The sequence below is a fragment of the Phasianus colchicus genome, chromosome 2 (assembly GCF_987193195.1).
Source record: "Phasianus colchicus chromosome 2, bPhaCol1.hap1.1, whole genome shotgun sequence".
NCBI lineage: Eukaryota > Metazoa > Chordata > Aves > Galliformes > Phasianidae > Phasianus > Phasianus colchicus.
Genome location: NC_143437.1, coordinates 9,632,333 through 9,647,280, shown reverse-complemented (window position 1 = coordinate 9,647,280; position 14,948 = coordinate 9,632,333). Strand labels below are relative to the sequence as shown.

The following is a 14,948-nucleotide window of genomic DNA, read 5'->3' as shown; positions in this document are numbered from 1 at the left end:
TCAAGGCAAGGTAAGCAACACAAACTGGGGTCAGGAAGGACAAGGAGACCTTCCTACTAAATCATTTTACAGTTTCCAAATTCTGTAAGTAGATTTGTGCTTTCTGTTCTTTGGAATACATGAACCAGTTTTTAGATTTAGAAGGTCCCTCCCATCATGGCATGAGCCTCCATTGCTCCATTATCCCTCAATGGGCATAATGTAAAAACCTCTTTCCCTGCTCGTTGGCTGCAAAAGCTGCAGCACAGTTAGTAAAATCGCCGCCATCCTTACATCTGTGCAAATGCTACTGATGATTACGACTATTTATTTATTCATGCATTCAGTCATTTATTTGCTGACTGCACGCCAAGCAAAATGAAAGCAGGGCAAAGGCACGGCGCAAGATGGCATCGGAGCGGCCACAAGATGGCGTCGCGAGCCTGTCTGCGGGGGCGCGCGGCCGCGGCCGCTGGCGGTGCTGAGGGGGCGCGCGGCCGTGTTGGCACGCGCCGCAGCCGTTATTGACTCGCGGCCCCGCCGGCCCTCAGCGGCTCACTGATGGAGAGGGTGAAGGAAGTGCAAATAAGCAAACCCCAAAGTTACAGAGTTAGTAATTTTTCCATGCTTGTCCTGTACTTCTATACTATGCTTGCTCAGGGGAGGGGTCTTCACGTGGGAAGGGGTCTTACTGACCTATAAGTGTGATTTTTGGTATTATAATGAAGGTAGTTTAGCTAAGGATGCATGAACACAGGTTGCCCAGTGAGGCTGTGCATGTGCCCACCCTGGAGGCATTCGTGGCCAGGCTGGATGGGGCTGTGAGCAGCCTGGTCTAGAGGAAGCTGCGCCTGCCTGTAGCAGGGGGTTGGAACTACATCATCTTAAAGGTCTCTTCTAACACAAACCATTCTATGATTCTATGATTCTGTGACCTTGAGTTTGCTTGCCAAGTTGGCAACATCATCAAAGCATCCTCATTGATGCTCTAAAGGCCTGCCGCCTCTGGGATATCTCAGGTTAAAGGATACTAAGTGTTTATTCTTCTCATATCTGATACAATGTTAGCTCAGCTTTTAGAATTTGCCTTCAATAGCAGAGCTGCAGCTGGAGTCACCGTCTCCTAGGATCAGAGTGGCTTGGGTTGGAAGGGACCTCAGAGTTCACCCAGTCCCAACCTCAGTTCAGGCTGCCATCCAGCCTGGCTTTGGGCACTTTCAGGGATGGGGCACCCACAGCTCCGGGCAGCAGTGCCAGGGCCTCACCAACCTCTGAGATAAACAATTTATCCTAACATCTAATGAAAATCTACCCTCTTTTAGTTTAAACCCGTTCCCCTCTGTCCTGTCAGTATCAGGCCATGTAAAAAGTTAGTCTCCCTTCTGTTTATAAGCTCCCCACAAGTACTGGAAGGCTGCAGCATGGTCTCCCCAGAGTCTTCTCTTCTCTGTGCTAAACAAGCCCAACTCTCTCAGCATCCAGCCCTCTGAACATCATGGCCTCCTCTGGACCCACTCCAACAGCTCCATATCCTGCCTGCACTGGGGACCCCAGGCCAGGACACAGTACTCCAGCTGGAGCCTTGTGAGGGCAGAGTAGAGGGGAACAATCACCTCTCCCTGCTGCCACCCCTCTTTGGACGCAACCCAGGATACGATTGGCCTTCAAGACTGCAAGAGCACACTGCTGGCCTTATGTTCAGCTTTTTGTCCATCAAGACCCCTAAGTCCTTCTTGGTAGCGCTGCTCTTAATGAGTTCTTCTCCTAGTCCATATACATATCTGGGATTGCTCCGACTCGGGTGCAGTACTTCCCAGTTATCCTTGTTGAACCTCATTTCTCCCTCTCTGAACAGGAGGCTGGTGGGACAGGATATGAAGGAAAACTTTTCCACTCTGGTGGAAACTTTGTAGAAAGACAGGAAGTGCTGCTGAGGAGGCTGATACCCATCAGGAGCAAGGAAAGGTATTGCCAAAGATGTATTTATTTGTGTTTCTGGCACATTTGATTAAATCTCAAATGGTTCCCTAGACAGTGGCAGCAAGCCTTACTGCTTGATAGCTAACAAAAATTACTATAGCTTTCTGGAGCTATAGCCCTCTGATCTGAGGGTCTAACCCTTTATTTTTACTTCTGTCTGTCTCCAACCTAATCAGCAGACCTTCTAAACCAATAAGCTAAAAATCAGCTTTATATGCAAAGCCTAGAATAAAACATCTGTATACATCTCGGAAGTCTTCACAACCTCCTGTTTTATTAGTATCTCTAAAATAACTTTTCTTTCCTGACTAATTCAGCCAGAAGCACTCAGATAATCCTCATAGGACTGTTATGTGTATTTCCAATTAAGCAATTTATAAGCACTGGCTGCAAAGAGCTTTTTGTTCTTAAGAAAATTATTTCTTCATTAAGAACAAAACAAGTCTTTTTTTCCCCCTGCTTTATCCGAAAGCCCTTGTGCCCCCTTCACATATGGTTTAAGTACTGAGCTATGTAGGAGGAGATTAATCATCTTGTATCCCAACAAGCAGGCAAGACATGGCAGCTGGGTCAGCCTCACAGGGAATAGGCTTTTCTGTGTTTGTTTTCGGAGAGAAGTCAAGCAGACAGACACTTACTTTCAAGCTACTGCCTTTGCCAGAGGCAACCCACACAATCGTGAACCCTTCTGGAGTCTGAGTCATGTAGAACTGCCATAGATAAAATGAAGACAGGCAAGAGGGAAAAAAAAAATCTCATTCACATCCAGCTAATGAGTAGAATTTCCAAATTGCCTCCTGTTTTACAGGCTGTGTACCTTAATTAGATGAATCACAGAGGATAGAAAACACAGGCCAAGGAGCTCATAAGAGTCCACTTCATTCTTTTACACTAGCAGCATTATCTGCCTCCCCATGAGGAAAGCATGTCCCTCCATTTTCTCAGACAACAAAGTCTTCTGGCAAGAGGCATGAGTTAGTGTGGAAAATAAGAGCAGAAATGATGTGTGATCGACTTGAGCTATCTGCACATGCACTTTATTCCTTTTCCTCTCCCAAAGTCTAACCATTAACATCACTTTCTGTAAAGACATTTACCAGCCTGCTTTCTGGTTGAGGTCAGGTCCATGACAAAATGACATGAGTGGCACTGAGCAGCAACACAGAGAACTTAGCTCAAAGATCGCCACCTTCATGTATTAGAAACTGATATTAGGAACCCACAAGAAATCTCTCTGATGTGATAACAGGAAGACAATATGAGCCTTGGTCACTCCAGGGACCCTTAAGAAGAAAGTGCATGTTAGTGTAATAGATAAATTGTATTTCCTTCAACTTTCTGTAGGACAGATTAGAATGAGGCAGGCTAACAGTCCCTGAATGGTTGAGATTGATACCTGGTGTCAGTTTGCAATGTACAGACATGGAGTAACAAATAAAACATAATTGGTACAGTTAGTAAACAGATAACCTGTAGAAGTAGATAAGAAACAAACACATTGTGTCAGGTAAAATTATATCCAGCAGCACTGACTGTTTCTCCCAGAACTGGGGAGATAGTAGTGGTGGTTCAACTGTGTAGTTCAGTGAAGAGGAAGTGTTTTCACAGTGAATTTAAAACTTAGTGAGTCCTTTCTCAGTTTCCATATATCATGATATGCTCACTAACACCAATTACTGTATCACTTTACTGAGTAGTTTTTTTCTAGCAGCACGACAAAGTGATGTGCCTTTGTAGTTGTCACAGCAAGTCCAATACACTGGTACAGTGTATTTTGGTTATTCTGGGTTTATGATGTCTGTTGCTTTCTTAGAGGTTTTGACAAGAGACTTGAAAGAAGATAGGGTAAGTATGTCATTGCACATGGCTCCTGGAACAGAGAAAATTCCATTGGCAGATGGAGAGCCACTGATCTATAGAATGAAAAAATTAAAAATAAAAAAATGGAAATACATATTTCTGCCATGGCAGCTTGGAAAAAAGGAAGAGGATAGAGTGAAAAGCTCAGAGTTGGTGCTCAGAGTCAGTAATGTTGTGAGAATAAAATGCAAAGTAAATGACGGAAATAAATAAGGAAGTTGATAAAGGGACTATGGGATGCAGAGGTGTAGAAATAATTCCATAGTTGGAAATCAAGGATGAGGAGCGAAAAGTAATTGTCATTAATTACTTGAACATAATGCAGGGTATGATGTTGATCTAGAAACTGTGCTTTGTGTTGACTGCAGTGTCAGAGAGGCCAGAAAGGGGAAAATAATGTTAGGCAGGAGAGAAAGTGAAAGTAGGAAAGAGTATGATCAGCCCTGAGTCCTAGAAACACTGCAAAAGGAGAATCTTTGGTGTTTAGATATTTAGTGCAAAGAGAGTACAGACGACAATCAGAACTGCCTAGTTATTTACCTGAAGGAAAGGGGACATGGCAGAATCCTAGCTGTAACAAAATAAAGGGAAGAAATAAGAGGACACAGTCAGGGAGAAAGATCAGGATTTAATTTTGTTTGGTGTTCAGTCAGCAAGAGATGCGAGGGTGGTAATATTGCCAAAGAAAAGCTAAGTTGGAGGAAATAGATTAGGAGCAGTGAGTCAGCTATGTGAGTTCATGGTTGCACAACTGATAATTGAAGCTACAGAAGAGTGAGAATCGTCTGAAGTTCCAAGGGGGCATTTCTTTCTGGGCTTTACAGCTCAAAGTCCCATAGAACATACAAAGCTCAACAACACTTCAACATCAGAGACCTGCATGAGGAGAAGGGAGCTGCAGTGGTCAGGAGCTGACAGAATGTTCTTGGGATAGGAACACAGACTTGAGAGAAAATCCTTCTTGAATTTAAATTAATCATCAGAGACGTCACCTCTCAGGGGGATCAAGTTTAGGACTTGTGCATCAGCTGCTGTAAAGCCTTCTGTAGCCAATCTATGAACTACCTATCTGGACGATATATAACAACACATGAACTATGGAGGCAGTAGTCATATTTCTGTCTATAACTGAACTGATTAGATTTTTTTTTTTTTTTTTAAAAAAAGCTTATCTTTGCTTTCCTACAGTGCTACTACAAATCCCATGTGGTATCCAAACATATTTTTCTCCTCTTATTCAAGCTTTTGAGGAAGGGGAACGGCTTTGTGACATCTGATTCTTACATACCTGCCTTAGTATCTGAGGTAGGAAACATGCTCCTCTGTTGCTCTGGAAACTAGCTTTACATGCACTGTTTCATCTACCCCTTAATTCTTCCACTGGGGCACTAAATCTGGACTAAGCTGAAATACTAGGACAATAATTCTTAATCCACTGTGGAACATTAACTGAGTGTTAAGACAGCTATTTGCTGTATATTATGAACGTGGCTCCATTTCATTTCCTCTCTGGAGATGCTGATTCACTGATGGAGTGATGCTCTTCCAGGCAGGAAAGGATTAAATAGAGACAACAGACTCAAAAGTAATAAATAAGGCTGTATAAGCAAAATTGCCTGATATTGTATTAGTTTAGAAGTGCTATGTAATCATGTCATCAGAGCTGTGCTGTGATGCACACATGGAAGGGAGCAGAGTTAAAGCTGTGTCCTTAATTTTGTACTAGGGTAGTCCATGAGGTTACAGAGTACACAGCTGGGTATTTTACACTGCAGCTTAGCACTGGGAAGGAGGTAGACATCTATTTAACTACAGCAGCAGTGTCTCATTTTTGTTCTCTCTTAACTGTATTACAGTAAAAATGTTCTTGAAAGGAACACAAATGCTATTTCCCCTGCATCCCAAATGCAAAACTGAGGTGCTGGAGAAGAATAGGGTTCTTTCCTGTCCTTCCCATCAACAAAACATGCAGCAGAAAGCAAATATGTTTCCTGGTTCCAGCTTCTGAATGCAGTACAAGGTCACACAATCTTCTTACCAGTGTGCTAGTGCAGAAGGGTTACATGGCTGAAACTTAAACTCAGTGCTTCTCTAATGCACACAAAACAGGCTAGAATTACATGCAGCCTTTCAGTGAATTGTCATATCACCCTGTTTGGAGGCACCATCTTCAAAACTAGAGAGTTTATTCCTCTTCCCTCTTAGTTTTGTGAATATCTGATCCAGAAAGCAGCTGTGCTGATACTGACATACTGTCCTTCTGGCTGCTATGAGCACTGGTAGTGGTAGCTTACCAAGCACCCTTGCTCGGCATGGGACAGGCAGTGCGTTGGGAATACTGAGCACAGGCAGAAGGAAAAGGCTCTCAGGACTCTTCTTCTGTCTCTTTGGGGGTATGGCCAAGTGGCACACGTTTCAGCACGTCCTTGAGTGTACTAATCTACTGCATGGCCAAAAACTGATCCACATGAATTGTGAAAATTAGGCGGTTTCAAGGTGCAGAAGAACATCTGAGCTTGCTTGTTCCTTACAAGAAGCCATGTTGCTTCAGTGTTAACAAAGCAGCATGCTTGCCTCTTTTCTCCTGAGCAAACAAATATAGAAAGCTGTGATTGCTAGCAAGTTATGAGTGGGTTTGAGTTTGAGTCTTTTGTATGTGCAGAACTCCACAGAATTCGTCTGTGTCTGGGATCTACAGTCTACTTCACCTAATTCAAACTGTTAGCATGCTAAGTAAGACTGGAAAGAGGAGTTAATCTTTATTCCTGTGCAAAATCAGTGAGGCAGAATGCTGCATTTGATTTTCATAGTATGTTGTGCAGCTGTGAGAGAGAGATCAAGCCTCCAAGACAGGCTGTGGAAGTGACCTGCCCTCTGTGGCAGGTGAGGGTGTCCTCCCAGGCCTGGAGCACACATCTCTATGCCTAGCTCTTTTCTTCTGCTGTGTGTGCTGGTACCTCACAGCATAGCTGCCCTTGCTGCACACTTTGGGGAGCCAGTGTCTCACAGCAGGGTCATAGTTGACATTCTTAGCACATTCTTTTCATTTCTTCCCCCTGGCATAGCAATTGATATTCCACACACTGCTGCTTCATTTCTGGTCAGGCTATTCTTTACAATCTATTTTTAAGGTTTCCCCCAAAACTTGCCTAGTAAGAGCTTTTGTATAATTGCTCATTGGGATTTGCATTTCAGCACAGCATTAGGTCTTGGATCTGGCTGCAGTCTTGCCTCACCTCAGCTAATTTAAACTGAATGATCCAGTGGCAGGAATACACTTGTTTTAATTCTCAGAACGTTATCATTCTCAATCGATTTATTTTATTGCATTTTATTTCCACTTTTAGTAATTCTGTGGTTTCTGCAGTAGGTCTTCAGAGCTCTCCTCCTAATTGAAGGGGGGTATAGTATCTGTCAGAAGAATTTTTGGTGTATTTTCTAAGTACTTCTCATGTTTTCCAAGTTTTGTAGGTCTGACTTATTTGTGACTGGTGGTGCCAGCCAGGTGGTTCTCATTTTCTTTCCTCCTTTGTTATCTGCTTTAAGTTTTCTTCTGTGATTGATAAGTTGGTGTATCTTCCTCTTAATAGACTCACAAGTCATTAGTTCCACCTATGTCATTGGATTTAGGTAGAAATTATGACAGTCTGAACCATATTTGCTTTCCAAAAGCAAGCTTTAAAGTTTCTCTCTGTACTTGAATCTTGAATTCCCTGGTTTAAATTCATTACCGGATGGCCTGACTGAAGTCTTTCCTTCACTTCTCCCCCTGGGTAAATAATTCTCTTTTTTTTTTTTCTTTCTTTTTTTTTTTTTTTCCTTTTCTGTGAGGATTATCTATTTGTAAAGATGTTCCTTGATGCTCTGTCTGCTTTTCCCTCAGGTCATTATAGAAGGCTCCTTTTTCTAACTATTGCTCACATTATGATGTTTGCACGCAATTGACATCTAAAACATCTGCTGTCAATCTTACCTCTGGAGTCTTAACTTGTCCAGGCTAGTCTATTCTTTTTAATCTTTCCCCACTTGCTCCCTTGCTCTGAAAGGTTTTTTATTTGAATCTGGCAGGTACTGTTCCTCAAGTTCAAGCTCTTGTGATCCTGTCTGCCTGTCTGCCAGCATCCATAACCTTTTCCTTATAAATTGTTCTTAGCATTTTGCCAAGATATCATAATATGAACAAAATGGGAAAAAGAGCAGATGCTAATCATATTTATTGAATCATCTGGGTAGTGATCCTCAGCTTCATCTGCTGTAATGTGCTTGATATGCTATCTTTATGGTCTCTTCCTATGAGTATAAAAATGACCTTTGGATTATTTTGCTACAATTTTAAGAACTCGTATGGTATATAGGTGATCTTACTGCCTTACTTGGGAAGTTTAATGACCTGAGTACCACTGGCCTTTCTCTCTGATGATAAGTGGAGGGAGAAGTAAGCTGCAGTCTTATCATCTCCTTGGGTGATCACTTAGTCATTTTTTTCTGTAGTTATAAGCCCATTTGAATCTCTCTCTACTAGTAAATAAAGCAAAATAACTTTTTGCAAGGCACAGCTAAAGACATGTGGCTACCAAAGCAAGGTGGCTGTGTCCAGGCTGCCTACAGGGAATGATCTGTAGCTTGTGTCAGCGTCTCAGATAAGGAAGAATATCAGCTGACACAGGCCTGACCTATGCTATCTAACAGTATGTAGGGGCCCCCTGTTTCAGGCCTGTGTCCAGGCCAAGACATTATGTCCTTTGGTAAGGTATATATCATGCTACATTTGTTCATTTTTCTCTGATATGTCTGTTGGAGACAAGAACAAGTTCAATGCCTTTTGTGTGCATCATTCTATGGGACTGAAAGTAAAGGGACTATTGCAGTGAGATATGATTAGGCTCTGTGCTGCTATGAGAGAAAGCAGACATTGCAGAGGTATCTAAATTGTTTTATAACTCTGTCTGTCAGTGATTGCTTTCTCTGTAGCTGAAGTTAGCCAGACTTTGGAAAATTTCATCTGAAATTCAGCAATTCAGGAAAATTGGAGTCAGGCAAATATCTTGATTTTTATGATGTTTATAAACAAGAAGGTACTTTCATTTGGAAGTTGTACTTCTTGCGGGTTTTGTAAGAAGCAACATCTCCAGTATCAAGTAAGCTACTTTTGCTGTATCCAGGAACACATGAACTGGGCGAGTCATACACTCTGACTAATTTTAATTTGGACACCCTCAGCAGGATCTAGTTAGAATCTAGCAGCTAAATTCCTGGTGGTGACATATGCAGCAAACCTTCTCCAGTCCTCCAGCATCTCAGTGCCAGCTCATCTGCCGGACTGTGTGCAGCTCCATCCACCCACAGCTGGCAGCTTCTGCCAAGCAGGGCAGAGCACTGCTGTGTGAGGAGCGGGGAGCAGGGCCAGCAAGCAGGTAAAGCAGATAAAGAGGACAAAACTGGAGACTGTTCTAGGGCTTGACATTACAGAAAGGAAAGAACAGTAGGAAGGGAGAAAAAGGGAGAAAGGATAACCAGAATTATACAACCCTATGTCTGTACTTTCCTCTCCATTATAGAAGCAGTCAGGCTTTCCTGGCAAGTATCTGTATTATCTCGTGATTAAGTATGTATTCTATATCACTCAAGTTTGCTCAGTGGGTTTCTCCCTTATGTGATTGATCCATAAGGATGATAACAGACATCTACTGCTACCAGTTACTTATTAACACACAGTACAGAGGTTTGTTCTGGGGACCTAAAAGGTTTCAGTTCCATTTGGAGGTCACTAGGGTTGCATATAATATCATTTATTTTCTATTAACGTGGGAAGTAACTTAATTTCAATGAAATGCTAGGTACGTAAATTAAACCTGGCCAGAAATACAAATTTCTGTCCAGCTGAAAATGTTAACAATTTCCATCTGCCTTGAGACGAAAGAAAAGAACTTACTGCATTTTTGTAGAAGCGTGACAGAACAAAGATGCCCTTCTCTTATTATTTCTCTGTCATCTGTCATAATTTGTGAGCTATGTGTCATCAAAGGGTTAACAGTTATGAAGAAAATGAGGTGAGCAAAGCTTACATGAAAGGATGACTCTGATCTTATAGATACCATGAGCCAGAACTTAATTCAAGATTAACATCCTGTACAAATTAATTAAAAGAAACAAATGTAAGGAAGCTAGTTCTGCTTTCAGCAGGCTATTTAACATACATTTAATGCAACTGCCAGCGCAATTCCTATCATGGAAACAAATCTCATTAAAAAATACAGTACCTCTTCACACACGTGTAAACCAAGTAAAGAATGTGCTTCTACCAGGTGAATTTGATGTTACTCACGTGCAGAGCAGAGATTGTGTGTGTTTCAGTATGCAGTCACTGTTGCTTTTATCTAAGTTTATACTTTCACTTGGAGAAATGTCCTTAACTAATGAGGAAGAATGGACTGCTGTAAATCTTTTGATATGCAGTAGAACAGCATGATTCTCATGTTTTACAGATGGAAGACCTGACTAACTGAGGTAGCTTAGAAGTTACGTGCCCCATACTGATGGGTGACAATTTAAAGGAAAGATCTGAAGTAACAAGAGCTCCAAACTCATATTCCTCCCCCCTTTTTTTTTTACTTACAGATTCTTGTAACCAATGGCTGTATGTTCTTAGGCTGATAATCTCCTTGAGTCTTTCTACTGAGTAGAAGTTCAGGTAAAAGGAATCTCTGAAAGAAAATAATTTTTGAAACTGTAAAAATACCAAATGTAAAAAAACTATATTGTGTTTATAAATCATGACATCATCATATTATTATTATTCTCTTGGAGCAGTTTATGGAGCAGTAAAGGCAGAATTCTGTATAGAGATGAAAGTCAATATCTATCTCCATCCCTGCACCACCATTAGAAGGAAATATTGCTAGACATTGCAAACTAGGAGGGAAAGGAGGAATATTAACTAGGGTCTTTTTCCATATTATAGTCTCATGCAACAGAACAAACAACTGTATAGTTCATCTTTGTATTCTGATAGAATTTTTACAAAGCAATAAAAAGGCAGACATTCCTAAATATTTGGGAGGATAACATTGGAGATGTCTTTAGAGTCAGTGCTCTTCCTCTGCAAGGTGAGAAACTATAATAAAACACATTTGAATAAAAAGCAAGGATAGGAAGAATACCAATGTTTTCATTTATATTTTAAAATGCACGCATAGAGAGCAGCATAAGGTCAGCAAACTTTTTCTTATTTATGATCCACGAGGCAGTGTCTATGTATCCATTCTGCATAGATTTTCCAGGGCTGACATGAAACTTGATGATCTTAGTGAACTTCATTCAGGCCCATGACCTGAATTGGAATAGGATACAAAGGAGGCTGTTTAGCATATTACATTTTGTTCAGTGTCTGGTACAGCCAGGAGGTGGCACTGGAAGTCTAATTTACTGCCTCCGAAGCTCAGGTTCTAGGTATTTTCCAGTCTTCATGCTGGAAGAAAAGATGGTGTGTTGCTGCTGCACTTCTCCCATCTACACCACTTAGTGGCAACTGCCTGCACACTACTCAGATTTGCAAGGCAGCTAAAAGAATCCCAGCAAGCTTGCAGAGCTCTTTAGGAAATGTTGCCTCATTTATTAGTAGTAGTAGTATTAGTAGCAGTATTCTGTACTGCTGACTCAACTCTGTTGTTTGCAGGTTTGAGCATTTTTGTGTGCACACCCTTCCAAACAGCTGATATTTGTTTTTGCCCGCAACAGCAAGTGAATGAAAATGTATAGTTAGAGCAATTGCTTCACAAGTAGTAGTATATTCCTTCTCCTTTCTTCTTTTGCTCACTCTTAGCACTCATAATTTAGTAACTATTTTGTGTTCAGTTGTCTGGTGAAGTGATTGAGGACAAATAGTGTTTGTTTATCCTCACCAGAAGTAACGGAATGGGAATTCCTATTGAGTGTCTTTACAGTAATCCAGTATCATAATGAATAATTCTGTAAGATACCCACACAAAAAGCAGAGAAAAACCATGGGAGAGTGCAGCACAAATGAACAGAGTGAGGGGAACAAGGAGAGAATAGCAAACCCAGTTGCTATCAGCTAGAACACTTTCTGTATCAAGTTTATAATCTATGTCTTCTAAAATAAACAGCTTTGGGTTGGGTCAGCACATGATGGAAGATTGTTGGGGAAAAAACAGATGTTGCACAGAAGTATGGCAAATAATTTGATAGTCTAAACTGTATCTGCATGGGGAATGACATTAAATAAGCAAAAGGCTTCAGCAAAATCTTTTTTCTAACAGCTACTAGCTGCAGTAGCAACAACAAAGCATATGTATAGAAATAAGTCTGAAATCTCTATGTGTTAGGTTTATCAGGCTGCTGCAACCCCAGGGTAGGTATTGCTGCCTCTACAAAACAAGGCATATACTGTCCTTTGCCTCTCAAGCAGATTTTTCTATGTCCCCTTACTGTGGCAGCTGTAAATGGTAAGATGGAATAAGGGCAAGGGAACAATATAGTAAGCTTTGTCTTAGGGTTTGATCACCTTTAAGAAAAGGCAGGAATATTGTCAATCTTGATGTTCTGAGGGACTTTAAAAACTGATAGATGACTGGAAATAGAGAGAAGCAGCTCATCCATTTAAACAAGACTGCAAGAGGAACAGACGATGTTGAGGTTTTCTAATACTACCAAATACAAAGACAAGAGAAGCATGCCTCAGGGAGGCAGGCAGCGAAAATAGGTGAGAGGATTCTATTCACAGGAAGTACTGAAGTTACTATATTCTAAACTGACTTATTGGCCACCCAGAGAGGCTGTGGAGCCTCCTTCTTGGGAGACACGCAAGACCCTCCTGGACAACCTACTGTAAGGAACCTGCTTTAGCAGAAGATTGGGCTATATGATCTCCAGAGGTCCCTTACAACCCCTACAGCTTTGTGATTCTGATTATTTGATTTCAAAGCAGCAATGTATGGTAGAACCTGCTTCTACATGCATGTAGTTATCAAAGTGGAAACCCAGATAGAAGGAGATGTGATATCCTCTTCACAGTCCTGCATCTCGGGACTATTATTCCTAGAACTGGTCAGAGGAGGGAGAGAAACTGTGTTTCTTCCAATCTTTCTGCTAACGGCTCTATTGTTCTTAAAAATTCTAAGATAAGACTAACAATAAGCTGGGAAGAAATCATGAAAATATCACTGATATTTCCCTCAAAATTCTTAAGTTTCAGCCCACTACAGATTGCATATACCTTGAATGCTAATATAGGCTGTGCACCCAAGACAGATAACGACTCTGCTCTAGACAGAACTGCATAGGTGAGAAAAGAAGTCACCTGCCCTGTCCCTTCTTATCTCTTCCTGCTCTGCTAACACCGGTTGCAAAGATGGCATTTGAAAGGCCAGCTTGTGCCCACTCAAAATGACAAACTCAAATGATCGCAAGTAGAACAAGCAGCCAGACAGACTGCAGAGATTCTTGTGACTTCCCATTGCTCCTGACAAGACTGGAGTTAAACTGGTATCTACCACTGAAGGGCTCCATACCCTATGGTCCCTTCTCTGATCTTTGGAAACACATCTGTGCATGGTACTAAAAGTCCTTTCACATCAGACTGAGGATGCAGCTGCCAGGTGGTCTTGCATTGCTCTGAGCATCTGGGTCCAAACCTCTCATCGAAGACAAAGACATTTGGATTGGAAATGCTATTTTGACTCCTCTTTTTTTCAGTTACCACAGCCTCAAGGATGACGGCTTATAATAGCTGGAATATTTCAAAACTGCATCAAGCTCTTTGCTGACAAAACAGCAATTTGTACGTGCTCGGTACTTCTGGCTAATCTCAGCACAGAGTTCACATGCTGAATGAATCTTTTCTTTCATCATTCATTGTATTGACTTGAGGTCATGCTCCACTGATACTTGCAAACAGCACCCGTCTCTGTCAGTCACAGCCATGCACAAAAAGGCCTTGAAAGGAATTAACTATGTCTAATAGACATACTCAGCTCACACACAGCCCCTCAGGATGGACATGAGAGCATTAGGGTCTGATGTGAAATGGCAGGAGGAGGGAATAGGGGTAAGCCTACAAAAATAGGAATGCTAGTGTTTGAAATGGTATCACACATATGTCATGGCACAGATATTTAATTTGAGGCTTTTTCTGAGAGATCTGCAAAATCCAGTAGTTATGGCAAAGCTAAATTACTTTGTTTTGTATGGTGACTGTTAAAAAAGATGAAATGACAGTTTGCAGTCTTGTTAACTGAGCACAGTACTGTGGATCACTTCAAGAAAGAAAAATGGTGACTGGATTTAGTTCAGAGCTATAAGAAAATTGAGATCAGACCAATAACACAAGTAATAAAAGTGCTTTGCTTCTTGATGAGAAATGAATATGGCAGCAATAAAGGTGCTAATCACAAGGAGTCACATTGTTGATGAGCAAGGTCAGATGAATGTGATCAAGAATGTGAAAATTAAGGTCATTTGTGCAACTGATATCAAATCAGAAATCCACCCTTTCTTCTTCTTCCTCCTTTCTTTCTTTCCTTTTTCATTCCTGAAGCTTCAGGAGACTTCTTCACTGGTGTAAGACTAATTATTTTGGGATTGGGAGCAATTCTACATCTGATTAGCAGGAACATGTATAAATTAGCAACACCTAATTCTTCATTTATCTTCTTATCCCAGAATCACTAAGTACTTTACTGAATGTTTGATAAAGCCTCACTACATTTGTGCTGTAGAAAAAAAGTTACTTTTATTTCATGGACCAACAAATTGAGGCTGTGGGAGGAACTGAAGATCACTACAGGCAATGCTTGACCTAAGATGGGAACTCAGTACTTTTAGCTTTCATATACAACTCCCTGAATAATGCTTTTTCTTGCTAATGAGAAAATCTGTCCATTCCAAAGAGAATATCTGGATGCTTTGACTTTTGCTTTGCCTCCCAGAATAGGCATACTAGGCTGACTGACTTTTCTGTGTTACTAATTTTACTCATCTGTACACAGAATGATCAAGAACTGCCTTATAAAAATATTAATGCTGAGTCATATACCAATAAAACAAACAAATTCACTCTGGCAGCTGCAATAATGAATTTAACTTACTCTTGCTGTGCCTAGGCATAGTGT

General features: G+C 41.1%; 1 protein-coding gene across 13 annotated transcripts in view; it reads left to right on the top strand.

Annotated features, from left to right (window-relative positions):
- The first annotated feature begins 509 nt into the window (after positions 1-509).
- Positions 510-14,948, top strand: part of ALK (ALK receptor tyrosine kinase) — a 332,192-nt gene continuing 317,753 nt past the window's right edge. For 7 of the 13 annotated variants that reach the window (XM_090134727.1, XM_090134725.1, XM_090134729.1 and 4 more), the window contains exons 1-3: positions 510-588; positions 1,835-1,944; positions 10,438-10,510. The gene's annotated coding sequence lies outside the window, so the exon portion shown is untranslated. The other 6 variants (XM_090134721.1, XM_090134720.1, XM_090134722.1 and 3 more) reach the window with 6 other exon arrangements.